The 13,903-nt window shown below is 51.7% G+C and overlaps 1 protein-coding gene across 15 annotated transcripts in view; it reads right to left on the bottom strand.

The window, feature by feature from the left end:
- The window catches only part of PAM (peptidylglycine alpha-amidating monooxygenase), a 273,946-nt gene extending 261,230 nt beyond the window's left edge, over positions 1 to 12,716 (bottom strand). For 4 of the 15 annotated variants that reach the window (XM_055312768.1, XM_055312769.1, XM_055312770.1 and 1 more), the window contains exon 1: positions 11,668 to 11,817. The gene's annotated coding sequence lies outside the window, so the exon portion shown is untranslated. Of the gene's footprint in view, positions 1 to 11,667; positions 11,819 to 12,527 lie in introns of those variants that run through there. The other 11 variants (XM_055312762.1, XM_055312767.1, XM_055312763.1 and 8 more) reach the window with 5 other exon arrangements.
- Between the last annotated feature and the right edge of the window lie 1,187 nt (positions 12,717 to 13,903).

Genomic DNA, 13,903 nt, shown 5'->3' with positions numbered 1-13,903 from the left:
AATGGCTTCCTACAATAGTCTTCGTGGATGTGACCCCCATGCTAGACTGTTAGGAAATAGAAGATGATTAGACTTTTAAACTGGTTTGCCAGGGACACAGGAAAATACCACCACACCAGCTTCAGGGACCTTCCCTCAGTGTCCCTAAAACAAACACCAGAAGAGGCCACTGGAAGATTAACGCATAAAATGGAACACGTTAATGCCAAATCTGATAAAACTCTGCAAGAGTAGCACTTAGGTATACTCCAACATCAACAGGTAGAAACGTATTAAACTCTTCTCTATGCTATCAAAATAAATAAATGAACAAAAGCAAACAAAAAGGACACTGGTGAGAAAACAAATAACATGAGACTTTTTCAGGCTAAGAGATAAGTGAGTTTTTAATCAACCGAGGCTGAGGCATCTCATAAGATAAAAAGCACAGACTTCTCTGGGCATTTAGCAGAGTGGTTAGTCGGTGTCAGTAGACCACAGGTGGTCGTCCAGAAAGTCAAAGGAAGTGTGCTGGGCCAGAAAAACAAAACAAAACAAAACAAAACACCAATTGAAGTGATAAAACTCTTCACACATAAAAAAAGTCTACATAAAGATTATATGAATAAGTATAAGGATTACATATTTTTCTCATTCACATCAGTACAATATCTGAATGTACTGTTGAAAGAAAAAGAATGTACTATTAAAAAGAAAAGTGACAGGCACCTGGGTGGCTCAGTGCCTTTAGCTCAAGTCGTGCCCCCGGGGTCCTGGGATCGAATCCCCGCATCAGGTTCCCCGCATGAAGCCTGATTCTCCCTCTGTCTGTGTCTTCTGCCTCCCTCTGTGTCTCTCATGAATGAATGCATGAATGAATGCATGAATGAATGAAAGAAAAGAAAAGAGAAAAGACAGAAAAGAAAGGAAAAGGAAAGGAAAGGAAAGGAAAGGAAAGGAAAGGAAAGGAAAGGAAAGGAAAGGAAAGGAAAGGAAAGGAAAAGAAAGGAAAGGAGAAAGAAAGGTGACTGGGTTCTTTTGTTCCTTCTTTTGTCTGGCCCTCTCTGTTCTTATATATACAAATTAGAAATTAATAGGACTTGCAGAATTCTAAAGTAAGCATATACGTAGGTCCAGAATTTCACCTGTGACTTTAATCGGGTATTTCACTTATTTTGCCCTCTGTCGTACAGAAGATTAGCTCTCACAGACCTAATCCACGTCCTCTGTGAGTCATTCTAGTGATACACACCTAATTCCTGATGTTTGTGATTGCCATTTCTTAACGTGTGCTGAATCATAGTGATATGGGTGGAGCCGCATCCCCTAAAAAGATGTTAAAGTCTTAACCTTTAATACCTGTGAATGTCCTTTGATTTGGGAAATAGGATCTTTCCAAGTGATCAAGCTAAAATCAGGACATGAGCAGAGGCTGTAACCCAATGACTGTGTCCTTATAAAAAGAGGAAACGGACACAGTGACACAGAGGAATGGCGATGCGAAGACACAAGGAGAATTCCACCTGCAAGCAGAGGAAAGCCAAGGACCACCAGACGCTGAGAGAGAGGAAGGGAAGAGATGCTCCCTCACAGCCCAGAGGGAACGAGCCCTGCCAATATACTGATCTCAGGGCCTCCAGAACCATGGGACAATGTATTTCTGTGGTTCTAAGCCACTCAGTTTACGGTGTTTTGTTACAGCAGGCCCAGGACACTATTCCACAGGCCATGGACTGAGTTGTCCCAAGCTTGGGGAGAGTGGCCAGAAGCTCAAGAAGCCTCACAGAACTCCTGTAAACACAGGAGGTTCCCACCGTGGAAACGGGTGTGAAAAACCTACAATTTAGACAGAATGAACTACTCCCGTCTAAAATATTTAAAATAATGACACATTTGTTTAAAACACATTTCCTGCGTCTTACTTCATTTTACTACTCACAACCACACCGGGAATGAAATAGGGAGGCTTCTTATCTTCATCTCCCTGACGAAGAACCTGAACCTCACAGGGTTGAGTGTTTTGGCCAAATCATAGACGCAGATGGTAGAGCTAGTATTGGTGCCCAGTCTTTTCTAAGAAGAAAAAATGTGATCATCAGTATTTTAACTTGGAACAACAGGAGCGCTTTAAGGCAGTGCCTCTTCCGATGACTCAAGGAAGAAAGGAAAAAACAGGATCACACCAACTGAGTTGGGTGAGGGGCTCAGAGACCCAGGACAGATGGACTAAATCTGAAAAAAACCTGGTATGAAAGGTAACTGCTAACTTGTGAACCTGGCCTTGAAGGGAGAAATGGAAACAGAAAAGGAAAGAAAGGCCCAGGTGAATAAAAGGCGAGCAACCATAAATTATGTGAAAGCCCTTCAACTGACTAATTGGAGAAGTCCAGGGAGGATCGTAATGGAAAATGGGGTTAAAATAAGAAAGGGGCCCTTCCACTGGCCAAAAGGTTATCATCGACATGATGGACAAGCAGTTACCACCGTGAGGCTCTTAGCCAGGGTGCGATGCGCTGAAGGAGCCGTCCCCGTAGCATTCTTTTTTTTTTTTTTTAAGATTTATTTATTATTTATGATAGAGAGAGAGAGAAGCAGAGACAAAGGAGGAGGGAGAAGCAGGCTCCATGCCAGGAGCCTGACGCAGGACTCGATCCTGGGACTCCAGGATCGCGCCCTGAGCCAAAGTCAGGCGCCAAACCGCTGAGCCACCCAGGGATTCCCCCCGTAGCATTCTTAACAACAGTTCAGTGGCAAAGCAATCTGGGATTGTGACTGCTACCGTGTACGGCCTGGAAAAAGTGGTCACGACTAAAGACAGGATAATGAATCTATCTGGATGCTTCTAGCAAGACACCTTGGACAGCTGCCTCTCTTCCCACCCTCCCACACTCCTAGACAAACTGGCCTTCTTTGCGGGGGTGGGGGGGTCCTTGCTCCAGCCTCGGGACCAAGTACTTGTGATTCCCTCTGCCTGGCTAGGGGATTTTTTTTTTTTTTTTTTTTTTGGCTAGGGGATTTTTGCATAGTTAGCTCCTCTACTTCATTTGGGTCTTGGTTTGAATGCTCTCTCTTCAGAAAGGTCTTCCTTGATCATTCTTACATGAGAAGACAATCCCCCGTCGTTCTCCATTCCCTTACATGACTTCATTTCTCTTTGTTAAGGCTTACTGTTACCGAAAACTATATTTATTTTACTTATCAATTAGCCATTACTCTCATTAATACATAAACTCTGCAAGTACAGGGATGTTGCACGTCTCACCAGGCCACGGTTGTGTTCTCAGGGCCTGCACAAATCTTGGCATAAGGCAGGGGCCCACGAAGTATGTGTTGCATGAATAAAAGAATCTTATTCCCAAACAAGGCTGAGGTTATCCTCCAAAACACTCTTTAATCCCTCTTCCCTGCCGCTTCACTCCCAGTAGACACAACAGGCCTGGTACACGCTGCCATTTCTACCTGGATTAAGGCAGCAGCCACCCAACTTCTCCCCATCGCCACCCTGTGTCCTCCTCCAAAGAATCCCCCTGGCAGGTGATTTTATCAAAACACGGATCTCATGGAGCCACCAGCTCCTATTTAAAACCTTCTCCATGGTTCTTAAGATAAAGACCAAATTCTTACTGGGGCCAGTAAGACACGGTATGGACTGGCTTCAGCCTTGGCGTGCGGCCTCATCTCACTCCACCGGCCTCTTGATGTTCCCCCACCGCTTGGTTTCACTGTTCCCTTCTGTCGCGGGGCCTCTGCACAAACGTCCTCTGCTGTCCTGCCTGCTCGCCTCCTCACCGTGCCTCAAACTCTCCACCTCCTGCTTCAGATACCAAGCAGGTGTCACTTCCTGGGGTTCCTGTCACCCACGCCCATAACACTAGGTGGCTCCACTCGGAGCATTTACCTCTAAGTGTAATTCTGTAATCAGCAGTCCTGGTGGGTTTTTGGAAATGAATGACCGTCCTCATTTGGGGGACTCTTCACTCCACGACAGCACAGATCATGCACTGGCAAATCTCTGGGGGCAAGACTAGTGCTTGGGCCTGGCTGGCTCTGAGGAAATACTTGCTGAGTGAGTGAAAAAGGCGGCACCTTGTTAGGAAGCAAAGAGCTAGAAGTTGGCATCAAATCCACGTAGCAAGACTGCCTACACGTACTTGAAGAAGAGCTGAAGGCAAAGATACGGGTGAAAATCTGCAAGATACGAGTGATAAACTGCTATTTGAACAGAAGGAAACCCAGGGAAGCTCAGGGCAATGCAAAACCTGGAAGGGCACTGCCCTCAGACTGGAAAAGAATGGGACGAAGACAGTCTGTGTCATTAAGGAACTAGACCAGAACCAGTCAAACAATTGGCTAAAACTACAGAGTTATGACTTAGGGAATGATGGTAACTAGGTGAAAGGTTACACCTCCCTATCCTATTAAGGACTTCTTGACTCATCAGTCTTTCTGGAAACATTTGCCTCTGCGAAGAAACTCTTCAGGCTTGCCTTCTTCTTGGCGTTTTCATTTATAAAAATTCTCCCAAAAAGTCCTCAGCCCACCCCCCCCCCCCGGAAAATGTTTTAAAGACATTTTACTGTGCTCCGATAGGTGTACAACAATAGCTCAGCGAGGCAAGGGCCAGGGAGGGGATGCCATATAACAGAAAGAACCCACTTTTGCTCCTGATTAAAGTCACTCATGTATGAGTTCAGGAGCCGTACACACTAAAAATTCTGGAACAGCGCAGGAAATTAGGGGTTACGGGACGAGCCCTGATTTGCAAGCCTCCACTGTTGTCCTTTTAATCACCTGAAGCCAGAATCTGTGTCACCCTAAGTTCTCCGAGGTTCAGGAAGAGGGCATTTGTCTATTTTGCTTTATCCCAGGGTTCTTTCAAAAGGTGATGTAACACTGGCATGCATGAAAAGCAAGCTGGGGGATCCCTGGGTGGCTCAGTGGTTTAGCACCTGCCTTTGGCCCAGGGCCTGATCCTGGAGACCTGGGATCAAGTCTCGCGTCGGGCTCCCTGCATGGAGCCTGCTTCTCCCTCTGCCTGTGTCTCTGCCTCTCTCTCTCCTCTCTTTCATGAATAAATAAAATCTTTAAAAAATCAAAAAAAGAAAAAGAAAAGCAAGCTGCTATCACCTCCTTTCATTTGAACCCATCAATGACTCATGCTATAAACAGCAGGTCTCCTGGGTTTGTTTCTGAGAAGGACACCACCACAGTTTCAACTGCGTCCACCAGGTTTACTGGAGCCAGTTTTCCAAAGATGATTTACCACACCCTGCCTGAGAAAGGGCAGCATGAAACAGGGGAGAATTCTGATCTTCAGAAATACAACAGACGATGATTATTTCCAATTTCATGCTGCTTATATGAGGAGAATGGGGGCACAAGGAAACACAAGCCTGCAGCGTGTGTAAGAACCGTGGCAAACAAAACAGAAAGGGGAAAATGAAAGCAGGCTAAAAAATGGACAGTAACAGACTGATGGGAGGGGGTAAGGAGACTATAGGGAGGGTAACTAACCTTTTTCATCCCTACCGAATGAAGATGTCAAAATTCACAATAAAAAAAGGGGGGGGGTGCGGCTGGGTGGCTCAGTGGTTGAGTGTGTCTGCCTTTGGCTCAGGTCATGATCCCAGGGTCCCGGGATCAAGTCCCACATCAGGATCCCTGCATGGAGCCTGCTTCTCCCTCTGCCTGTGTCTCTGCCTCTCTTTGTGTGTCTCTCATGAATAAATAACTAAAATCTTAAAAAAAAAAAAAAAAAGAGGACATTTAGCAAAGGAACACCGAAACCCCAAAATGAGTAAAATCTCACTAGATGGGCCACGTATGCAAGGCCCCTGACAGCCCCTGACCTGGCTCTCCCGAGGCTCACCAGAACTTGGGGAGCACCCGGGAAAATGAGGGTCGGCCAACAAATTGAGCTGTGTAAGCAAGAGGTGTATGTGCAGCCGTCACAAATTTCCTTTCAACGGTGCAGAAGCCCTCCAGTTGTATGCAAAACCGTCACCCCGTCGTCAGGCTACTTCAGCATGAACACGTCTCTCAAGGCACGTTGTGTTCGGAAAGGGTTCCAAGAGGTAGGACTATCCATGGCTCGGGCCAGGCTGTGTACGTAAGCACTTGCGAAGGATACGTTCACTTTTGAAAACGTGCTAAAACTCAAATTTTTAAACATCTGCATTAGTCCTCATCTACGTACAGCCTAGAAACGTGCAGCATTTTAAAGTGAGTTTCTTCTGATACGGGTGGATGAAATTCCCAGTCTCTGAAATTGTTCATAGGGCATCTCATCCAGGGAAAGAGCAGGTGGTGATACGGTTCTTCCACAAGGGCCTTGACTTTCACTCTTTTTTTAAGATTTTATTTATTTATTCATGAGAGAGAGAGAGGCAGAGACACAGGCAGAGGGAGAAGCAGGCTCCATGCAGGGAGCCTGACATGGGACTTGATCCTGGGACCCCAGGAACACTTCCCTGGGCTGAAGGCTGAGCCACCCAGGCCGCCCTTGACTTTCACTTTTTAAGATTCCTCCCACCATCCTTTGTTTTGCTCACCCTGTACCTACATGGTCAAGGCACCGGCACACTCAGTGTGGGTTAAAAACAAAACAAAACCCTGTCCTTTGCGGCTGCAGCGGCTGTTGGCTGGGCTTGTGGAATGGCAGAAAGAATGACAGAAATAATGTTGTGCTTTCACTTCCAAGCCCTTGTGGTCCAGGAGCTCGGCAGGATGAACTTCCCTCATCTGAGAACCAAGGGCACCTGCTGTTTTTATTGTTTCCTGGCATTTCCCCCCAACCCCTGTCTTGTCACTCAATGTTATGCTGTCAAGTAACTAAGCCACCCCCCCCCACTTTTGGGAGGCCAGCTCCCTCTTTTCTCCAGGCTGTCCTCTTAATTTCCCCAAACAAGAGCAGTTGGGAAATCTTCCTGCTGCCCTTCATCCTCCACCCTCCACGGGAATCCAGGAGGCACAGCTGGGTTGCAGCAGGTCCTGCCCAGGTGTCGGTGGGCTGGCTGTGCTCGGGACCTCCATGCAAACATGCAGCTCTTGTCCCCTCCATGGCCAGCATGGCTGGTAGATGAAGCCGAAGCCAGCTCCTTCGGGCACAGATCCTATTCTCCAGGTGATACTGAGCATTGCACCACGGACGCAAAATTTCTATTGCCACGTGGTCCTAGTCTGTCCGGTCTCCAAAGCGACGCTGCAGATCGTTTTCTACTTTTATTGTCCCAAGAAGCCTAAACACTGTATTGATGATCCAAAACTGGAATATTCCCTTTGTATAAAGGAACTCCTTTATACAGAATCTAGCAGGTATCATTTCTATGCTGTACAGATCAACAACTTCTTGCCTCTACCCACCTAAGAACACAAAAAAACTCTGAAGTTTGAAACCAGCCCCACCTGACAGAACTTTCTGTACGGATGGAAATGCTCTGTGTCTGCTCTCCCCACAACAGTAGCCACTACCCACAGACGGCTATCCAACACTTAAAACGGGGCTAGTGTGACTGGGGTATTAACATTTTTTATTTTAATGAACTAAAATGTAAATGTAAACGTACCTAGTGGCTTTAAAGAATTGTAAAGTATCTCAGATCTTGCCCTACTTGCAAGCTAACAAATAAGCATGCCACAGTTCCAGGAATGCTGGGAGAAGACCTGAGACTTCTAAGTATGGACAAGGGGCTACACTTCTCACAAAACGAGCAGGAGCAGGAGTATTAACCTAGTTGTACCAGCTCTTTGAAGCCCAGCTCCCACGGTATGATGCACACAGGGTAAAGGGATACCTATAGACTTAATGATTTGCATTACAGAAGGGGAACCTTGAGTTCAGAGTACCCCAATCTCTTTACACTAGACAGTTAGCTTTTCTTAAAAAAAAAAAAAAAAAAAAAAAAAAACAGGGCATCTGGTGATACATGGTCTGCATCCCAACCTGATACCACTTGGCTGGAGCTGAGTATCACTGTTTTCTTTAAACAAAGCCTGGGCTCTCCAGGTTCCATACCTCTCCTTCCTGCTCTCATGTGTTTATTCTTTTACATTACCTGCCTGACTTCCATTTTAACGCATCAGGCTCTGTTCCCCTTGGTCTGGAACATGCTTCAATCCCCAACTTCTGCAGTTGCCAACTATCGCTCATTCTTCAGGTCTTACTGCAGTCATGGGAAGTCTTCCCTGACCACCACCAACCCGTTACGATGGGGTGATGCACTGTAGGGCCCCCACCAGCCTAGGCCTCCAGCATCCCATCTTCTGTGGTTCTCTGCATTACTTCTATCATGGCGTGAATGACACAAGATTCTAATTTTCTGTGTAACAGTCTGGATGCCTCCCCAGGCTTTTAAGGTTATGAGAGAGTGACTGCGACTATTTTGTACGCCAGTGCCTAGGAAAAGGTCCAACACATACAAGTTCAATAAACAGAGGTGCCTGGGTGCCTCAGTTGGTTAAGTGCCTTCAGCTCAGGTCATGATCCCAGGGTCCCAGGATCAAGCCCCGCATCGGGCTCCCTGCTCCCTGGGAAACCTGCTCCTCCCTCTCACTCTCCATCTCCCTCTCCCCCTACTTGTGCGTGCTCTCTCTCTCTTCTCTGTCAAATAAATGAATCAAATCCTTAAAAAAGAGAGAAGTTCAATAAACACTGTTGACTAAATACACTTTCAACTGAGGGCCTTTTTTAAAAAAGCTATTTGGTGTAGTTTTAACAATTAGCTTTTACTGGTTAAAGGAGTTAAAAGGTTGAAGAAAGTTCTTTCATAAGAAGCTTTCTGGCTGGAGACTCATGGCTACTTACCAAACCACACAGCTTCCAGGGCAGTGACAGATCTTTAATCTCAATTCACACATACAAAAACAAAGGTACTAAGCAAATAAAGCCAAGTGTTTTAAAGTTAACTTCACCTCTCTCAGGATCTCCCTCAACCTGGCTTGCCTAACTGAGTGACTGAGCTGACTCAAAGCTCTCAGAGCTCAGGACCGGTATTACGAAACTCTACCCACAGCCAGCAGATGGATGCATTCCTCCTAGGAGCAGGAAAAGAGTCAGAGATGTCATTGATGTTGCACCAAATGCACCTAGTCAGTCTTTTCCGGATGGAAATCTTGCCCGTCCTTTGTGCCAAGCCAAAAACTTTTAAATCTTAAAAAACAAACAAAATACAAAAAAAAAAAAAACCTCTCATTAAGAATCTTGTAGCTGTTGCAGTCAAATTTCCAGAGTCAATCCAAGGCCCATGAGGCTTCAAGTGTTCAAGCGTCAAGTTATTTAAAAATATTACATTCAGGGGTGCCCGAGTGATTCAGTCATCTTAAGTACCTGCCTTGGCTCAGGTCGTGATCTCAAGGGTCCTGGGATCCAGTCTGCATAGGCCTCCCTGCTCCCTGCGGACTTTGCTTCTCCTTTTGCCCCTCCCCCTCTTGTGTTCTTTCTAACAAAGTCTCTAAAAAATATTACATTCGATCTCTGTACTTTTTTCTAGGCATTACAATATATTTTCCTTTCTCAAAGAGTCGAGAAAAACATGCCATAAATGGACTTCTTTACTGAAGAAAAGTGAATTAGAATGGAAATTTCTATAGCTTTTTTTTTAATTTCTATAGCTTTTAACATTTGATGATCAAATCACACATGTACAGATGCTCTTCTGAGTTTTCACCCAAAAAACGCAGAATTTACTTAATTACCAAGAACGCCTCCCATTTGAAGGAGCCTTTCAGATTTCACTTCAGAAAACACTTGTTTAGCCAAACTTTTTCTTCCAATCTGTTAGGCAGATTCACCAAATAATGATTTTTTTTTCCAAATAATGATCTTAAAGGGCCTCCCGTAACATATTCCTGCTATCATTCCACCTGTCATATGTCATCATTAGACTCTATGCAATGTTCATATGAGAGTATGAAATAAAAACATTATTCTCTAATTTAGATTGGAAGCCTCTTTACCACAAGGAATATAGTTTACATTTGTCTTTGAAAGCACCTGGCACAATATATTGTACAATACAGGAACTTATGAAATGTCTATTAAATGAGGAATTCAGGAATGACAGGACTCAGCCATTTACAACCAAGTGTAGGGGATCCCTGGGTGGCTCAGGGGTTGAGAGCCTGCCTTGGGCCCAGGGTGCGACCCTGGAGACCCGGGATCGAGTCCCGCATGGGGCTCCCTGCATGGAGCCTGCTTCTCCCTCTGCCTCTGTCTCTCATGAATAAATAAATAAAATCTTTAACAAAAATAATAAAATAAAGCCAAGTCTAAAGCTGACTTTCTTAGCCCGTTTAGTCGCTTTCTTCACACGGTACTCAGAACAGTGCTAACACAGCTTCTGGTGCCTGTGATTTTATTTTCTTTTACTTTTTTACCCCCTCCCTCTCCCCTAGGATTTTAAACTGAAAATTTGCAAACGATGGGGCACAGCTCGTTTGTCCCAGCTCAACGTCTCGACTTACTTAGGAGCATGAAGGTCTGCTTCCTGAACTGTTAAAGTTAGGAGAAAAAATTTAAATTTCAGGAGAAGAGATTGTGAAGGCTGGCGACCATCGGAAGCACCCACGACTGTCCCTGACGGGGCGCGGGCCGGGCCGGGCTCCCGCTGGGTGAACCCCAGGGCCACCCACAGACGGGAGGCGCGGCGCTTGGCCCTTTGGGTCCCGCGGGGAAGAAACGACTTCATCTCCGAGACGCTAGTGACCAGGTGCGGACCCGGGAGCCCTGATGCCAACCGACTCCCCGCCGAGTCACCCCGGGGCCCAACGCCAGCTCAGCCCCACACCTGGGCTCGGGCCGCGCACGGGACCGGCCCCCGCCGAGGGACCCCCCGGAGCCGCCCTCGGGGTCCTCCCAAGGGCCAGGTGCAGGTGCGGCGAGCGGCGAGCGCTCGAGGCCGGTCCCGGGGCCGCGCCAGCGGGGGGGGGGGGGGGGAGACAGACTCGCGTCCCCGTCCCCGTCCCCGTCCCCGCGCAACTCCAGCCGCGGGCCGGGCGGGGGACCCCCGGGGGCGCCGGGGGGCGGGAAGGGGCGCGGGTCACCCCACCCCCACGGGCACCTGGGCGGGAAGGGGCGCACCGAGGGCATCTCCCCACCGACCTCCGGGCCCCGGGTCGCTCCCCGGCTCCAGCGCCCCTCCCCGCGCGGCGAGCCCAGGTCTCCCCCTTTCCTCTCCCCGAGACTAGTCCTCGGGGGGCCGCGGGGCCGCGACTTCCCCAACTTGGCACAGACGTAGCCGGGGGACGAGGGTCCCCTCGCGAGGCGGCCGCGGGGGCGGGGGAGGCGGGCTGGGACCCGGGTGGGACCCGCCACCCTCCCGGGCCGAGGCGCGCGGCTGCCGGCGCTCCAGCCGGGGGATCCACAACCGCCTCGGGCGCCGGGACGCGGGGGGACGCGGGGGACAAGAGCCGGGAAGAGGAGGGAAGCGCCGGGACGAGCCGGGACGCGGGGGGAAGCGCCGGGAAGCGGGGGCAAGGCAGGGACGCGGGGGGAAGCGGAGGGACGCGGAGGGGGGGAAAGAGCCGGGAAGAGGAGGGAAGCGCCGCGACCAGCCGGGACGCGGGGGGACGCGGGGGGACGCGGGGGAAGCGCGCACCCGGCCGGGCCAGCAGCGGCCCAACTTCGCGAGCCCCTCGCGCTCCCACCCCACCCGCCCGGCCCCGCGCGGCGGCCAGGGCGCCGGCACCCACCTGGCGGCCGCGGGCGCAGTCCCGGACGGAAGCCGGAGGCTGCGGGCGGCGGGGCGGCGGGCGGAGCTAGGGGCGCGGGCTCCCGGGCGGGGACGGGCTGAGCACGCGGGCGGCGGCGGCGGCGGCGGCGGCGGGGCGCCTTCCTCCCGGCGCGCGGGCCCGGCCCGGTCCGCCGCTCGCCCTCTGCTCCCGGGCGCGGCTCGCAGGCCCTCCCGCGGGGCGGCTCCGCGCTCCCGGCCGCCCGCGCCCCGCCCGCGCCCCGCCCGCGCCCCGCCCGCGCCCCGCCCCCTCGGGCTCGCGGGGGGTGGGAGCGGGTCCCCCCGCACGGCGACCTCCCCGGCGCGCGCGCGGCTCCCGGGGCGCCCCTGCGGGCGGACTGGCTGGGCAGCCCGGGCCGGGGGAAGTGTCCTCTGGCTCCGCCCGAGTCCCGGGCCCCTCACGCAGCCCTGCCCGGCGGCCACCCCGGCTGCCGCGAGCGAGGCCGAGGAAAATGTCCGACTGTCGTCCTCCGGCGCGAGCAGGGGAGGACCCTCCCGGGGGACCGGGGACCCCCCCGCGCTCGGGGCCCCCGCTGGGACCGCGCGCACCGTGCAGACGGGCCGGGGTTGACCTGCGGGAAGGGGCAGCCCTGGCCCCTGCATCCAGGCGGCCTCGCCCAGGGCTTCGCGGGGCTTTCCTGCCCGCACCCCCAGCCCGGGGGCCCCCGGTTCCCCGCCGAGCTGCTCCCGTCCGCCGGCGCATCCTCCCGCACCCCCAAAGCTTCCTCCGACACCCGCAGCGCGCCCAGCGCGCGCCCTCCGACTTCTTCGCCCGGAAAATGCGGGTGCGGAACTCCGGGGCCAACTCCCCCCGAGCCTCACCCGAAAGCAGGAGAAGACAGGGTGCCGGGAATCGGGGAAGTTCCAGCTGGAGGGTTCTCGGCCCGCGGGGCGACGTGCTGCGTGTGACTGACCCCACGCGCGAACGGGGCGCCCCCACCCGAGGGCAGCGCTTGGCGCCCTGCGCCCCCGGCAGGTCGCTCCCCGGCGGACCCCGGGTGGTTCCCTCCCCAGCGCCAGCCGCGTGTCTCCTCCCCAAATCCCAGCCTCCCTCCGCCTGACCTCTCCCATCCCGGCTAACAGCGCGGATCCCCAGACCCGGGTTCTGGTTTGTCCGGATAGCCGAGCGCCCCCGGGGGCCTCGGGTTGGGGGGCTGGCGAGCTGGGAGCGAAGGGCGAGCTGCGAGGACAAACCAAAAGGAAGGTGAAGGAGAAGCCAGTGCACAGAGGGCAGCGCAGGGAAGTAAGTGCAAACCCAATGAACATGCCCGAAAAATGCTGGAAGGACTGGAGGCCAAGGCTTCTGGCCAGAGGGGAACTCCCAGAAGGGAAAACCCAGCTCTCCATGGGGACCCCACCACTGCCTGCAGTGGGTAGACTGGATTGGACCACCTGCCACCAGACTCCCCCCAGGAAGCGGTGGACAGTCACTGATAAAGGTCAGGACCTAGCGCATGCCTTCCCCAGTCCCACTTCCCAACCTAAATTCCTGGGAAGGCCGATGACCCCAAGCTCTCAGCCATCCTGGAAAGTGACTGGTCATTGAGGAGTCGCTGGAAAGTAGAGCTGAGTCAGTTTACAGCTGGCCTGGCTGTCGTTTCCCTCTAGGCACCGTCTGGCTCCCTCCCTCCCGGCCTGGCCTATTAACTAAAGCCAGCCCTTGGAACCCTCCCTTAAATTAGTAAGTCACTTTGGATGAGACAAGAAGAAAGTGGGGAGGGACAGAAGTCCTAAGACTGTGGTTGTTGTTACTTTTAAGTTCAATTTGATGTGGTTTTTTTTAAAGATTTTATTTATTTGTTCATGAGAGACACAGAGGGGGCAGGGAGGCAGAAACATAGAGGGAGAAGCAGGCTCCATGCAGGACTCCATCTGGGGTCTCCAGGATCATGCCCTGGGACGAAGGTGGCGCTAAACCTCTGAGCCACCCGGCCTGCCCAATTTGATGTATTTTTAGGTCAAGATAAAAATTTTCTGTTCAGTGAGTGGCCACGTTTTTGGCCTAAAATGTGGGAGAACGGCTGGGACAACACTTTCAATATTATCTGCTGGCAACCTTCTCTCACACTCTGGAGGTTCTGGTGGGCACGGCCACAGCTTCAGCAGCGCTCACGTAGAACCAGTCTGCCTGAGGAAGCCCCCACAAGGCCAGAAGTCAGACATTACAGCCTTAGGGTGTTCTAGTCTCTGTGCAGTCA

The sequence above is a fragment of the Nyctereutes procyonoides genome, unplaced genomic scaffold (assembly GCF_905146905.1).
Source record: "Nyctereutes procyonoides isolate TBG_1078 unplaced genomic scaffold, NYPRO_anot_genome, whole genome shotgun sequence".
Taxonomy (NCBI): Eukaryota; Metazoa; Chordata; class Mammalia; order Carnivora; family Canidae; genus Nyctereutes; species Nyctereutes procyonoides.
The sequence above is the reverse complement of the archived record's forward strand: the minus strand, read 5'-3'. Positions and strand labels throughout refer to the sequence as shown.